At 41.6% G+C, this 16,915-nt stretch overlaps 1 protein-coding gene and 1 long non-coding RNA gene across 2 annotated transcripts in view; both read right to left on the minus strand.

The window, feature by feature from the left end:
- LOC148154086 (uncharacterized) overlaps positions 1-16,915 on the minus strand; it is a 136,266-nt gene that overhangs the window by 110,207 nt on the left and 9,144 nt on the right. The gene's annotated exons all lie outside the window — the stretch shown is intronic.
- On the minus strand, positions 9,275-15,166 carry LOC106915050 (uncharacterized). Its single transcript, XR_001417717.2, has 3 exons — positions 13,694-15,166; positions 13,424-13,582; positions 9,275-10,486 (listed from the first exon to the last, which is right to left on the minus strand). It is a non-coding gene; the product is annotated as an uncharacterized LOC106915050 (long non-coding RNA).

Here is a 16,915-nt window from a genome sequence, read left to right on the forward strand (position 1 = left end):
AGCAAGGAAAGGAAAAAAACAAAAAATGCTGGACTGTTGACAAGGAGGAGAATCTGTGTCCCTGCAGCTCCGGAGCTCAATGCATGAACCGGTTCCGCAAGATTTACAAAATGAGCTGTTGGCCAAGGCTTTACCACATACACAAAAGAAAAATATGCTCAAAGAAGAGGAACACTTTATTTTGGTTTTGGGCAAAAAAAAAAAAAAAAAAAGTTTAAATAATACTTCATCTTCTAAATATGCACCGACAATTCTGTCTCTTGGCAGGTCATAACCTAGACATTTTGTACAAGTTTGTTTATTGAAAGTCGTTTGGAGAAATTATATATGTGTGTACCAGAACAGTCGGGTCAATCAGCAGAGTTGTAGAGGTACAAATTTGACACGGGTGTTTATAGAAATCACCCGGCGTGCAGAGCTCATTCTCGATTTATTCATCGTTCGCCGATAGTGACTGAAGGATCCGAGCTCAATGGGCTGATTAATTACACCAGACGCATCGTCTTTCATGTGAATTACAATGCAGATACTCAAAATAGTATTGTTAAGAGTTCTTTCAGCGCCATATCTCTGGGATTTAAACATCACAACAGATGGCTGGAAATCTCAGGTTTCTCTCCACCGACTATTTCGGTCTTGAGTTGTTGTTCCCCTGCCTGCCCTCACCGCTCCGATGAAAGCCCTCTCAGGTCAGAAGCCGTGTTCACTCTGAAGGCACCAGACCATAAACAAGCAAGTACCCATTTCCCATTTTCCTCCCCTCTTTCTGTTTGCCAATGCTGACGTCAGAGTGTGGTATCTGTGGCATCTCCAAGCAGCCTTGAGCGCCCAAGAAAGGTGCCGATTGATAGATGAGCTCAGGGAGACATCAAACACGGGCTCAGCTGCCCCTCTCAGAGTCCCCGTCTGTGCCAGACAGTAGAGTCGGTCTGTCTGCCCAGTCACCCCCGCCTGCAATGTCCAGGATGTGGCAAAGCCCGTCACCACTGAGAGACTGCTGCTATGTCACAGCGTTACCCACAAGAGCATGATGACTTAAAGGTCAGCTGCACCCAAGGCTCAGCCATAAGACCACAGACCCTTCAGTCTTGAATCTCTTGCATTGCTAAAAACAAAAAAATCCATACAATTTGCATGCCATGCAAGAACTCTCGCATTGTCATCTTCAACATATTTCCTTCTGCCCTTTCTGTGCTCCAAGTAAATGCCCATATTATTAATAAGGCTTTGCGTGATTAACAGTGGATGACACACACGGCGAGGTAGAACATCCAGCATACGTAACGGAGCAGTACCTTCTTTGTTTCAGCCTCCACACACCAGCTGCCAAAACTCACAAAAAAGTGAGAGAAACCTGGGCATTAATATCCCCACGCTGTTTCAAGTTGGTGAAAGAAATACATCCCTGCATGGTTTTTGTAGCCAGTGGGGTAGAACCTTGAAGGATGAGGCGCCAAGGGGGTAGATGGTCAAGCCACAAAAATGACAAAACTCTCAGGAAACACAGAGGGCATTACATGATTCAGACACATTAGAGCGACTTGATTGTGATTAAAAATTGAGAGGTTTAAGAAGACCGGGTTAGAAACATAAATGTTCACCATTTCTAAGCGGATCGCCACTTCATAGAGTAATCGCCCATGATTCTCGGGTACAACAAACATGCGCCATGAAGCCCTTTACGTATGCAACGTTAAAAGTGACTGAGCAAAACACGGTAATTATTGTTAAATTAGAGAACGGTCTCATTTTTGACTCAAAACAGGCACAAAACAAATTGCTTTTGGAGAATTTTACCCGCTTTTCTGTGTCGTTTCTGAGCAGCTGATAGAAAAAGAAAAAAAAAGCACCAAACTAATATGACCACCACAAATTTAATGTCGATTCGGGCAGCCTGGAGCTGCAAAGGGAGCTCTGACACCAACAGAGGGATGAGTCATTATTGGATTTTACAGCATGTACACCAAAGATACAAAGACCAGCAAAAACGGGGCAAATGGAGGCACCATGCCACGCTGCAGTATGGCTTATATCATGTGCAATATGGTAGCCATATCCTATTGACACTCCTCAAGGGTAAACACAGACGCAGAACAGAAGGAGAGCACGAGTCGGCCGTTCAGCCTCCCTGGCTCCCCTCCTTCTGTCATCTGTTTTCTGTTTCTCAGGCGCTGGCTTGGCTGCACAGCAGCAGCCGGGACCGGCCTTGTGGCACCGCTCCCACCACTATCACCTTCTATAATCCACCCCCCCGCCACCACAGCAACCCGGAGGTGCAGCAGACATCCACCTGTCTGTAGGGATTCATAAAGACTTATCCGCATGTTACACCAGACCCCAAAATGTGTATCCGCAAAGATCACTGAGCATACCCAGTCCTGCTGACATAGTAGTTTCACAAGACATAGATATAGTAATTCTGGCCAGTGCGAATGTGACTTTGTTTCTCTGTGGTATAAAGGCACGCTTAGCTTTTCACCGGCTATGATTTCTGTATCTGTAGGAACATTACATTCCCACGGTTTTCGAGTCCTTCCTAAAGCTACACGGGGAAAAATCTGCTGACGACTGAGGAATCCGGTGAAATTCAGCTCAAGCAGGACTGACCGGACGACCTTCTGAAAACTCTCAAATCCAATCTTTTTTTTTTTTGGGATCTGAAAACAAAATATATGAGCTCTACCAGGTTTATGTAAGAGTACATGTGGAGAATATGACTTGCGGAAGCAATTTAGAATTTTGGTGAAGTGTTTCAGTGAGAAAGCATGGAGAAATAAGCCATTTTAAAAAGTTTTTTTGTTTTTTCACAATGTGTTGGCACAGCTCTGTAGTTAATTTAAACCGTGTGAAAGAGAAGTGCTCCGTTTTATCATTTTGACCTTTCAAACTCCCTCGGTTCTGCTGGATTCAGCCTTTTGAAAAAAAAAATTCTCTATTTGTCCTTTTTAAATAGTAAAACACCATTTTACAGTGTGGCTTCATTCTCAGTAGGATGGCTACAAAATAATATTTTGAATGCTGTTTTATACCTTTTGAATTGTGTAATTTTTTTTGTTTGTTTTTTTTAAGAAAAGCTGCCTTCATTTCATTGCCGCTGGTCAGCTGGCTGAAAGAAGCCACTGACCCTTCGCTTGCCTTAGAAGATGATGGACGGATCTGTGTGCTTGGAAATACTCCAAGTCTTTGCTAACAAGACTTGAAATATTCGTGTGGATATTAAAGGAGGACCACTTATTCATCTCATTAAAGTAGCAATGTTGGACAATAAGCTACAAGCGGCGTATCTGTTAAGCAGCTGACTGCATGCTGTCAGATTATCCAACTAATTTGCACACTTATCTTACTTTATGAAGAGCAGCACAGAAAATAGGGGTTTATATTCTTCCCAATAGCCAGGTTTATATAATAGGGAGAATTACTAACAGTTTTATTGGATTTAATCTAACTTTAATAATAAATATAATGTTATATTAGTAGCAGTAGGAATATTTCATGCTTTTCTGTTTTACACTAAAGGGTTTCGGATCATGTTACATATTTATTTAATTTCAATGCTTCGCTATTTTTAAGTAAGGTTACCATGCCATGAGAATCTCACTATCATCCCTTCCACAGCTTGTCATTTTTCAGTAAATGTTTCGAACACATGAAAGTGAGTGCTCTGTAAATCTTGGGTAACCAAAAAAAAAAAAAAAAGGAACCTCACATCTTTAAAGTCCAAGATTCATTCCATCAATATTTTAAAACCCTGAAAGATTTAATTTGCAATAACAACATATTTGATAAATCTCTTGAAATTTTTATCCATGCGGTTTGTTTTCATTGCACAAAGGATGAGGATATTCTTACCCATATACAGAGTCTGGCTCATTGACACTGGAAATCCATCTGTACCAGCAAATAATTTAACAGAAAGGCGCAAATTCCCCCATTTTGGCAGCCGTGCTAGACATGTTATACACTAGTTTGGCTTTTTCCCTCTGGGAGCTCTCAAATCCTTGTTTAAATATTAGCCCATGCTTAACCTAAGACACCGTCTTTAAATGGGACTCCACATAAATTAACTAAATGCCTATTAGGTAATCAAATTTGAGTGTGTGACAACCTAATTCAGGAAATTATATACTCAACAGCCATTCGAAAACTTGGGATGGAGCACTGAATAAATAAAGAATAAATATGCTTCGTGTCACAGTGAGATTATGAAACTACAGACGTATTACAGCCAAGGAGGTAAAGCGATGCTTTTAAAGTTGCAGTTACCAAAGTGGTGTAGTGAAAAATTCTCACCTATTCCAACACATCCAGCTCACTTGTAAAAAAAATAGAAAAATCTAAGAACCACAGCAGGAGGTCTTGTAACCATCAGTAGTGCCCAAAGGGCCCGCTTCTGGCTCACCATTATTTCCAAGTGTCATTTCGCTCCTAAACAGAGGCTCTGTTATTTTCAGTGGCATCGCGTGGTGTGCCACATTCACTTAATGAAGCGCGCCGACTTCCTCACTCCCCGGCGTGACAGCGAGGCCTCTCGGAAGACGAGAGTGTGGGGAGGAAGGAGAGCGGCTATAAAAAGGATACTTCAAGAGACGGAAGAATTGCTTGGTTTGGGCCCCGCCATTACCGAGCCCTGATCACGGTTTTATTTGCGTCTCGCACCGGAGAATGTTTGAAATGCAGTTTCCTCAAAAGAAATATTCATGCCGTTTTAACACGTTCACTTTACTTTTCGACTTTTAATGCGTTTTATTGGTTGTTTACCTAAAAGACCAATGAAGATTAATTGCTAATTGGAAGGGAAGTTATGCAAAGTTTCCACTTTTCTTTGTCAAACCATGCATCTGAAGTGTGTTGCGTATTTGTATTTAGTCCTATAAAGTTAATACGGCTAATTGTCTTCAGAAGTTACCTAATGAACAAACAGACTCCACTTTTGTGTAATTTCATCTAAGGATAATTCCGGCTGTCCGGAGAAAGCCCCAGAGATTTATTAAGAATCAAACAGCGTCATGAAGTTGTTGAGACGTTTAAAGCGCGATTAAGTTGGAAAACAACATATTTAAAAAAATATGACTAAGTTCTAACAAATTAATCATCCAAACAGAGAGAGAGCTGGGCAGAACTGCAATAATATATTGTGGCTTTATCATATTAATAACACCAGGTATATAAAAAAAAGTCTATACAGCAAAGAATTATTTAAAATGGAAGAATTGTTTTTCTGCTACATTTCAAGGAGCACCATTTCATCCCAAAGGTGGCTTCTCTTTCAACTGTGAAACTCGTGAAGTTTGCAGACGATGCCACTGCTTTATGGGTCTGATCAAGGACTCTGCATACAGACAGGCGTTGGCACGGCTGGTGCACACCTGGTATGCCAATAAAATACTCAATCTTTTGGAGTATTCTTGTGTTAGAATGTCCCAGTCAAAGTCTCAGCACAGATCTTTCAAAGGATCTGTGCTGAGACTTGAAAATGAACCTTAGCGAGTGGATGCAAAAAAGTTAAAAAAATAAAAATAAAAAATTCAGTTGCTATACTGGCAACTGAACTATACTGGTGGAGGCATACCCCCAAGGTAAATGCAGCCGTAATGGCAGCCAAAGGTGGTCTTTAGAGTTAATAAGTTGGAGAAACGGGGCCAATACAAATCACACTTTGGAGATCCTTACTTGTAGAAAAGGTTGAAAAACATGAATCACTTGTCTTCCACATCACAGCTCTGCACCACTTTGCTTTGTGTCGGTCTGTCACATAAAATCTTTTAAAAGGACACTAAATGTTTGTGGCTGAAACGTGTCAAAAGTGGAAAAGTTAAAGGGTACGAATACTTCTGCATTAGCTTGGTAAGAATGAGGTAAACAACCATCCCAACATGTGCTAAAAATTACTTCTCATGACTCATCTAATCTTGCACACAATTGCATAATTAGCTTTTAGAGTCTGTTTACTCACACTACTTTATCTACGTGCTGTTTTGCTTTCCAACAGTTGTATTTTCCCCAATTGGTGCGTAATGCTTCCTTAACAGTGGCTCTTTGATAAAGGCGCATTACGAGTCAATTTGTACCTCTTTTACTACATTAACAGACTTTCCCCTCACTGGAACATTTGGGTGTGCAACCTTGGGGTGGAGGGTGTGGGGGGAAATCCCTTTGATAAACTCAAGGCACTGTCTTGTCATGACGCCCCATGGTGAGACAGTTTCAGTGTGCAGACAGGAGCCGAGAACCCAGGACCACATGAGAGACTCCAACGGAAACCCCTCTGTACACACTGCAAATCAAAGCGAAGACATGTAAGTGTTTTTCCACACGCTTTCGACAGACAGGAAGGGACGGACTGAGACAAAGACCCAGTCTGGTCCCTCATGAGATTTTTCGAATTAAGATCTCCATAAATATCTAAAAAAAATTGGAATTAAAATAGAGGGTGTGTGTGTGTGTGTGTGTGTGTGTGTGTGTGTGTGTGTGTGTGTGTGTGTGTGTGTGCGTGTGCATGTCAGCTGTAAAAAGAAAAATGTTGCCGTGCTGGCGGAAAAATAAAAGTGTTCAGGGCCTATTTAGCAGTTTGGAAAAGTTTGGAATTTGATCCAAGTGTTTTCTAGATCTGGATAAGCATGAAAAACAAGAGGGAGGAAAACATTCACATTTCCAGAGTTCATTCCCTGTCCAGCGGTCTAAATGTCGCATCCATCATATATTGTAAAAGTTTAATTGAATAGTTTTTTCCCTTTGTTTAGAAAGCAATCAGGTCATACAGTGTATTTTTGTCCAATTACCTAATTTGTATGTATTTTTTCCCCTTCAAAGGTCAGCACTTCGAGAGTTGTGCAATATTTTAATTACAAAGGACGAACCTGTTAAAAAAAAAAAAAGATCAGCTTTGCATTTTGATACAATAAAACTTCAAACTTCGTTCTAATTTTACTTTTAATATTGTTTCAACCCATAATTAACAGAAATGAGCTGCATAAGCTTGTTCCCATCGATTCAAAGAAAAAAAAAAAAAAATCAAATCCACAGAAAATGCTAACTTATTTCACTAACAATGGGAAGCATTGCAGCAGCAGTCAAGCCGCTGCTCGACTGTGGACAAGTTGTGCCCTGTGCAGCCTGGTTTTTGATACTAAAACAGAACCTGCTTTGATACACATGGTAAATATTGATTTCTCCAGGACGGTTTCACTGCAGCCCACGGGACTGAGGAAACTCAGACCTCCCCTGCTCCTGGCCCTGCTCCCCACACCTGCCGTGGCCGGAGGCTTTATTTACACCAGAGCCAGTTGGAAATGCCCATACGGGGGGCCACAGTAAATCCAGAGATGCAAATACAGACATACACACCGGTCCACATTCCTCCCTGTTTCATCTCCAGTCTGACTTTTTTTTTTTTTTTTGAGGGGGGGTGAGGGGGGAGTCTGACAGGGTGTCCTTTCTTAAAGTCTGTGTATTTACTTACACGTGAAACAGTTAAACAGGACAAGACCTAAGTGACATATTAGATATTTGAAAACATCCATAATGGGGGAAACCTGACCTTATGCAACATGTTTTAGGTTTTTAAACAAAATTATTGAGAGCCAGTAAAATCCCGTCTAGCTGTGAGAACACCAATGTCTCCACTGACACCGTTGTGAACCAATATATTCACTGGAGAGTTTATATCTATATCAAAACAGTACGAGGCCTCCGACATTTCGTCACAGAGTAATAATTACCAACATGAAAGCGTGCCACATAGAGAAGGCCAAGTTGTCACTCGAAGGGGTCGTTGTTTCTATGAACCGTTTACTGCGGCCACTGGAGATATTTGTACAATTTATCATTTTGAAACATCACAGAAGCACTCTTTTTTTTTTTTTTTTTTTTTGGAAGGAGAATGCAGAAAAGCCCCGTTAGTTCTCTGTTATTTCCTCTCAAACTTTGAGGTTAAAAACAGTAAACCCTTATTCTGCAGCTTGTTTGAGGATGGATTTTGTGACGTAAAGCTTCTCATGAGGGAAATTTATCAGTAGTGCACACACAGACTGCTCCGAGTCAAAATGAGGCATGAATTTTGTCCACCAGCTTGCCGTTTGTGTTTTTCTACACAAATCCAATTAAATGTTTTGAAACCGCTTGCTTCCATCATTAGAAACTGGTGAGACACAGGAGAATAAAAGAAAAGATGCTCTTGAGTCAACAGTTGGTCGACTCAGGATAAAGAAAAACAGCTCAGTTTTGCCACTGTTCCTTAATTTTCCTCTTTTCCTTAATTAGATCAGCTGTTTATTGAAATTGTTGACAGTTGCACAGAGGGGAAAATAAATTAGATAAAAACCGTCATGAAAGTTTATGTTGTTCTGTGGCACCGCTGCACACCAGACTCGGCTGGTTCGGGTGATTCTTTTGGGGTAGGAAATTAAACATTTGTGGATTGGAAAGAGGCTTCATGTGACTTCATGTGAGATCGCAGGTGGCAGTTTTAATTTATTGTGTTTTTTTTTTGTATTCATGTAGGGCCAAAATTACACATGCAGCCTCAAATATAAACATACATCTCCAGTGATGCCTAAATATTCCTTGAAAAGTAGTACCTCAAATATAAATGAGATTTTATCCTAACTAAGAGCGGATATGTGAGCATTTTATATCTAATGCTATACAGTAGCTGTATGATATACTTAAACAGTTATAATCTGAATGACTACATAATCGTCATGCTGCTGTGGCAAGCTGAGATACAATTTAGTAATCTGGCTCAGGTGTGGTGAAGCAAGGACACTTATAAAACATGCAGACCTTCAGTCGACTGCTCTTGACTTCCTTATCAGCAGTTAACCTTAGTTTTATGTTATTCCCTCATTAAAAACATTCAAGGAGCTTTACTTCAATTTATATTTGAAAAATCCTCAAATCTCCCATAGCAGCCAGTCATTCATGTCTAAATGCCTGCTCACACAATGAGCCACTCAACTCCTCCAGACTAGTGGCAGCAGAAATTTGCAAACAAATCTGCAAGTCTGCTGAGCTTATCCTACAAATTACCTCTCAGTCCAATGCTCCAAAGAACGGTTGTAAATGGCATAATGAGGGAGCATTGTTGAAGTGTTGGAAATGATGCAAAATCTAATTCTTTTAAGTTGTTTTTGATACACATCGCAGTTTTATGACAACTGAAAGTAAAAAAGTTACTTGTTCTTGCTGTAAAATGGGCCTGAATAACACACATCATCATTTAATATACTGTAGGTACCAAAATACCAAGAAAAAAAACAACAAAAAACACATAGTATGGAGAGAAAATAATTTATTTTAAAGCAACCCTTTGCTTCACGAATCCAAAAGGTCATGATGGGCTTTTGCCAGTCGATCTCCCACAAAGAAATTAATACATCTTAGGTCATATTTTTCAAACTGACATTTGTTTGAACATACCTTTTATTTGCAAAAATGAGCTGCCAGTCTGTGGGTCTTGTGAGGCATTAGCAACTTTGGTGCAAATGAGAGAAGCCGTTTCGCCTCTGGCCGTCTTGTTGATTTTGGCTAGCGGTCGCTAATTCGAGAACCGGCCAGAGGGGACCGGTTTACCTGGGGTAGAGTGTCAGAAAACTGAGAGAACTGTATGACATGAGTGCATTTTTCCCTCTCCTGCAAGCTCTCAGCGTTACCCCCCCTCGAGCTCAGAAAACATCTTAGCCTCTAACCCCATCCACTTCGCTCGGTGTGCTGTTCTTACAAGCCAGCGTACAACCACAAATGAGAACTTTATTCACTGTATATAAAATTTGCCCAGTGGCTCAGGTTGTGCAGAGTTCATCAGAACCTATTTATTCAGCACAGCCAGCTACCATAATATTATCCCCACTGCAGTAAAAAAAAAATTTGCAGACTAAAATGTTGACCTTCAAAGATGCATATTCACCCAGCCAGGACCTCTTAAAAAGGCTTCATCCTGCATTATGGTTCGTTTTGCTCAGCCACCTTCACATAAACACAGCCAATAGCAATCTCAACACCTCATTTCTGTAGAAAGTGTGATACAAGAAGTACTCATACCACTTTAACGTTTTTACATTTCGTCACGTCCCATCCCCCGACTTCAATATATTGTGTACAAAGTTGTGTATAATGACGAGAAGGGGGAAAAAAATGCTTCACAGTTTTAAATCTGAAAACTTTGAAAAGTTTAACATATTACGCCATAGAAAATGGCAGATGCCACATTCTCATTACTTTACAGAGCCGCAGTTTGCTGCAATTACATCTGCAAGTCTTTATGTACGTCTCTCCCAGAGATGTATAATAAATAATTACATTTTTTGCAACACAACCCAAGCTCTACTGAACTGTATGACGATTTTTAAGCTTTGCCACAGATCCTCATTTTGATTTGCATCTGGTCCATTCCAACACACTGATTGATGCAGGATGGTGAACGTCTGCCTCAGTTTCAATTCTTCGACAGCATCTTTCAGGTTTTCAGCCAATATTCTCCGATATTTAGCTGCAAGAAAGAAAGAAAGAAGGATAATATCGCTGCTTTGAGCACCAAAGATGCAGCAGTCTGTCCCCCAAGAAGCTCTCCTGCTCAGCAACAGATTGATGCACGAGGTGAAAGACATTTTCCAAGAGTGTTATTTTACCCAGAGTTTCTCTGTCTCCCATCACCCACACCGAGTCAAGGCGGCATACTACCACACACACACTTCCTGATTAGTTCATCTAACCGCTTCCTCTCAGCTGTTGCGCCAACATATTACGCCGTAGAAAATGGCCGATGCCACACACAGTCGAAACCTTCAACAGGAACGCAACGACACATGAAACAGTTCCGCAAGTTTCTCACTTACCCGTCTACTGTGTTTTCCAAGTCTTCGTGATGCTGTTTATTCACCAATGTTCTTTAACAAACCTGACACTTTCACTGGACAACGACATTTATATGTCAGACTAAATTGCACGCAGGTGGACTCTAACTTCTGGTAAGACCACTCATGACAACATTTATAGGGCAGATTAAATTATGCACAGGCGGACTAACTACTGGTCAGGCTAGTCATGACAACGACATTTATATGTCAGACTAAATTACACGCAGGTGGACTCTACTGGTTAGGTGCCTCCCCAAGGCAAACACTACTTTATTGGAGGGTATAAGAAAAAAAGAGACTTCATAAAAATCCATGCAACACTTTGAGATTTCATTTGTAACAAAAAAAATTCTAGTTTGTACCTTTCTCTTTACATATTACACAAAATCCTCCCAAAATAAATGGAAGTTTGCTGTTGCAATTTGGCAATATGTGAAAAGGTTCAAAGGGTATGAATACTTTTGCGAGGCACTGTAGAACCTCCAGGCTTTTGGATCAGTTCATGCTCATCCTTTTGTAAGTTCTCTCTAATAAAATCTGAAAAAAGCTAAGAAGATCCAGCTGAAGCGTAATTGTAATTACACACATCAGCAGAGGGCAGCTTAAACTCTGACCAACGTCTTTCAACTCGGCAACGTTTTCTCAAACTGCAACTGAATCTGGGCCTGGCAAAAAGTAGATTTATGGCCATGACATTCACAGGCAAGCGTGCCTGAACTCCTTCGAGACTCAATGTTTCTTTGGTTTAAATCCTGAATTCCGCTCCGTTATGTTGTGCTACCCCCCCCCACCCATGTCTCAGACGAAACTTACACTCTCATGTTATTGGGCCATGACATTTGCAGAAACGCAGATACTTTGTCTGCTCCTGCAACTGACCTCCATCTTTTAAAAAAGAAAAATAAAAAAGAAACTACCAGCTCTGAGGAGGGATGGCCAACGGTAATGAATCGTAACGAATAACCGTTTTCAGAACTACAAGTTCATAATCTAGTCGTGTTACTCGCGGGGTTTCTGACTTGGAAGCCACACATGTGTAAGACTTTCCCCGTCGTTTATTATGTTACATGAAAGTGAAAAGAGCGGGGAGGTGGGGGGGGTCTGCTGCAGCTGACAGCAAACGCATGCTGAAAATGAAATACAATAGTCAATTTGGGCGTTTATGAAAACGCTCTCCGTTTCTTGAAATCGATTCTACATGTGCATTTTGCACCAGACGGAAAGGATAAACTCATCTGGTCACCTTCGTATTCTGTGGGTAGCGAATACGGCAAAACCTACCGGGACGCCACGTCGCTTTCAGCCGGGAGCGCCGGGTCCCGCTCCTCCTCTCTAATCTGTCAACTGGCCATCAGACCATTAATGCTCAACTGCGGCCGTCCAAGTAGAGAAGGGCAGCAAGAGGAAGGTAATTTCTCAAGTCTTTCTGCACCGAGAAAGATTGTAAGCACATCAAATCAGTCAGCCTGACACCCAGTATATCGTTGAAGAAGAAAAAAAAAAAAAAAAGAAGACGACGCTTATATTGTTGCTGTAACCTTGACCACACATTTCGCTTAGCTGAGTTGTAACCCTGTTGGGATTTGATTTAAGCTCGTCTATTAATTATCCCTGATTCGACCGTCTTGTGCTGCTCTGCCGTTAAATTATAATGAGCATTTTAAGTCATAAAACAAAAGTTTGAGAAAACATTGCAAACACATGGGTGTACTTGCAAGCCAATAAAGATTGAAGGCGTGCCATTAAAATTAGTGAGCAGAAATGGTACCAATTAGGCAAGTCACAAGATGTCCCTCTTTAGCAGGCAGCATGTTTGTAAATGCAACATTGAAAACGTCAGCTCCGTTTATAGCATGTATGCTCAGAATTTCCCTCTCTTTCGCATGTTTCACCTGCATGAATCGCCCTGCATATGCAGCAGCGGGAGGTGAATGCGTTTCAAATGGCACTTCGGTTCCAGCCAACATGCATATCAGGACTCCGACTGAGGAGTCGAGTTTGGATTGCAGAACCAGGACCTCATGAGACAGGAAGCTGCTTGAGATAGCAGCAGGACTTGGGGGGGTGGGTGGGAGAGTGGCTCATTAACCTGGATTCCAACAAAGCTACGCAGGGCGCCATGTTGATTGGTAAAAGAATGAGGGGGTCGACATAAAGGAGTATAATGTCTAACCCGATGTTATTTTTAGAAGTGATTGTGTCTGATTAGAACCTATAGCGCGCCGTTTCTGTGCAGTCCAGAAACATGTCAATTATATATTTGCTTTTTTTTTTTTTACAGCTCTAGGAAAGTATGAGAAAGAAAGGGAGGATAAATGTGTCTAAAGGTCCATCCTTCCATCCTTCTATGCTTGTTTCCTTCCTTTTTTGCATCCTTACACGCTTCCTTCCTTCTTTCTGAACTTCATCCCTTCCACATTCCCTTTTCTCTTTTTCACATTCTTCCAACACATCTTCACTTTTCTGACCTTCTTCCTCAAAATCTTTCCATCCTTTACTCTTTGTTCCTTCTCATCTTTCTTCCAATCCTCCTTTTCCCCATGTCCTTCCTTCCTTAATTAAGTTATTACCATGTGCTCCTATGCTTTTGTCTCCTTGCATCCTGTCTTCTTTCTCGTGTCCTTCCTTGTTTGTCTTTTTTCCATCAGTCTTCAGAGTGAAGTAATAATGCTTTCTTTCCATCCGTCTGTAGGGTTTTCTCATTTCCACAGTGGAAGCATTGTCATGGACTAGTGGAAAGCAGAGTAATGCCAAAAAACTTGAACAATACAATTAAGTTCTGTGTGGGGAAAATGCCTGGGAGTGACAGGCATGAGAGAACAATGGAACGGTTTGCTCACCTGGACCTCCATTTTACTAAGCCCTCCGAAAGCAGCTTCTCATCTGGTGGCCCCACCAGCTCCATCCAGTCCCTTACTGGGCAGACGGCCCAGTGAAAAGTTTTCAGCCCAGTTTTGTTTAAAGTTGCTTTTTTTTTTTTTTTTCCTGGCTGCAAGTTGTTTTCTTGCAAAAACTCACAACTGTGTATCCTCTCTGCAGTTTGCTCAATTTTCTGTCCTTGTTTTACACCACACCGACAGGTGAAACTAATCAGCGTAATCAAGGCCTGCATGCACCTTTCCATGGTGGTGCATTCGCTCCTGCGGGACATTTGAGCACCAGAGAGAGACCGCACATTGTTTCTCAGCCGAAGCCAGTCCAAAGTGTAGGCAGGTTTTCCATAATGCTCAACGAAAATAAATATCTGCTCTAAATCCATAAATTATTTGTATTTTATATATTTGAAAAGGGACATAAAAGGCCGAGAAATTAATATTTTTGAGTGTGGAATATCCTCTGAAACAGTGTTTTAATGTCTACATCTCAGCTGCAGGAAAATAACGTTTCAACCCAGTGGGGTTGAGTCACTAGAAATCTACAAAGCATAAAAGAAACAAAAACAAACAACAACAAAAAAAAGCTGAATGATTAAGATTTTCAGTTCACCTCATTCTCAAACACAGGTTTAAAAGATTTTATCTATAATTTTATCAGGTTGTGATATGAAGTCGACCACTGTGTCCAGCTCTGCTTCCTATGACTCTTGTGCAGTTTTTTTTTGTGTGTGTTTTTTTTCACATTAACACAAATGAATAGTTTGGAGGTCTGATTGAAGCGTATCTGTTTCTCTGTCTGTTGGATTTTCCAGCATTGTACTTGAGCTGCATCTCAAACAGCTGACACCAACTACAAGAAGAGTCTGTGAAAGCGAAGCTTACCGAACTGTGACCAAACCCCTCTTTGCTCAATATAAATTCATTTTCACTGACGACGCTTAACGAGCTTTTCCATGCATCTTAGATTTGCCAAGTTGTCGTTCACGGCACCGGAGTGTTTTGAAGAAACTTTTGCACATTCCAAACTGATTGCATGTGAATCAAAAAAAAATAAGCATCAATAAATACTGGAGCAACACATCTTATAAAATCACAGATTAAGAGAAGAGGGAACAAATTCCTCCAAACGATGTCTTTCCTTCTGCCTGTCCCAATTCGGAAATTTTAATTAACAAGCCGCAATGACTTGAAAACCTCGTTGCTCTTCACCGAAGGGCGACTCGAACTGCTGCGTGCTCTTGTGGTACTGCGGTCGACACATGTACATCCATGCATCCAACTTAGTCCACAGGTGTGCCGTCGCTATGTTAGCCGGTGCACATGGGTTCAAATATTTGCACTGTGTGTTTATTGCCCTTTCGGATCCGCAGCCAGATTCACATTTCATGTCGCATTTAGCAAAGCTTTGAGAGGGAAGAGCCGCCTGGCAAAGTGCAAGTCCCCCCCTCCCCCCCCCCCAGTGAGCAGCGGTGAGGAGGGGCACGGCGAACATGCCAACAAGATCTCAAGCAGAGTTCCTTTCATTGACAAACACCCTGGACATCCAAGTTCACGGTCCACTGGACACCAAACACCAATAGGAGCTCCGTTTGGACAGCATGACTTTCTTTTGAGCTTAAACTCTTGGTGGCGCCCTCGGGGACTCTGGGAGCATACATCAGCAGGCAAGCTGCTGGGCAAATCCTGCTTTTTCTCCATCACTTTTTCCACTGTGAGAAACAGTTTGAATCCCTGCTGTCTTCCAATGGCCTGAGGGACAAGCTGCTTGTTTTTGCTCCGCCGAGTTGGTTCGAAACTTGAAAAGCTCTCATAAATGTTTGCATCAATTGTAAATAAATGGTTCTCAAAGGATTACTGCCAGTGCTACATTGGGTGAACACCAACTTGTCTTGGTTTCAACTTAGACAATTAAATTCCCATTCCACTCAGCTGTTTCTCTACGTGATTTTTATTTTTTTCACTTCTCCTAAATGTTTGGATGTTTTAGGAATAATATGCTATGTTCTGAAACTACTCTCCAAGGCAACAATAAGCACCCAGAACTAACAGTTCGATTTAATGTGGTGCACACGTGAATGAGCGATGGGGATTTAACCAATTCAAACTCAAAAGTGGTGGTACAAATACAACAGCCTCCAGAGACCACAAGTGATGACATGACAAGTCGAGCAGTCTCTCGTTTTTTTTTTTTAAAGTCAAAACAGTGAGTGAAGGTTAGAAGACACAGAAAACTTGCCTAGACCTACGATCGTTTGATCAGGATCGCGCCGGAACAGAAGTTTTCCGTTTTCAACAGACATTTTTACAGCTGCTTGTAATGCCACCATTTTAATTGTGATCAGTGTGTCCAAACCCAAGATCTGCAAAATATCCATTGTGATTCTCTTTAGTCAAAAAGGCAAAAGTGTCGGGTTACGAGGCAGAAAAAAAAGAAAAAAGCCAACGGATGCAGATCAATCTACCGGTTGTGAGTAGAAACTATATAACGAGGAGTTTAAAAAGGTCAGTAAGACTCCCATATTGGCATGCAGTGTGGCACAAGGTGACATTACGTGTGTAGATACCAGCAACGTGATGGTAGCCCAGTTACAGCTTCAGCTCTCTGGTGGCTACAATCTGGCTAAGTGATCACAAAGGAGACTCCTGCGACTGAAACTTTGCGCCCGGCGTTTTGAGCGCGTTTGTAAGTCATCTTTTACTGCAATGAGTCACTGCTGGATGCAGCGGACCTACAACGGCGATTTTACACTAGAGGTCGAAAGGTAAAGAAAGGTACAGTCACAATGACTGTTGAAATGCGACAATGTCAAGATCAGACGCAGCAGACGCTTTACCCACGTTTTGGGTGTGTCGCTAAGTCACAATTTTCATTTACCTCCAAGAAGTAAGCTTGTGAGAAGCCAAGACAGGATCTCTGAGCTTCCTGCTTTATTTCCCACACACACACACACACAAAAGGAAAGGAGTTAAAAATGACGACTGCGAATCACCGCCAGGAAATGTTCAAGGACACACGAGACACCCATTAGGGCTGGGGCGTTCTGACTCTCCTCCACTCTGTTTTTGGCCCTGGTCCTCAAAGCCTGCGGTGCTGAAATCTGCAGCAAAGAGCCGTGCTGACCTCCGTCATATAAAATCATGTAATCTGCTCTCCATTCAACACGCCGCCCTCAGGTTAACGTTGAG

The sequence above is a fragment of the Poecilia mexicana genome, unplaced genomic scaffold, assembly GCF_051168715.1.
Source record: "Poecilia mexicana isolate PSO_F unplaced genomic scaffold, ASM5116871v1 scaffold_18, whole genome shotgun sequence".
NCBI classification, from domain to species: domain Eukaryota; kingdom Metazoa; phylum Chordata; class Actinopteri; order Cyprinodontiformes; family Poeciliidae; genus Poecilia; species Poecilia mexicana.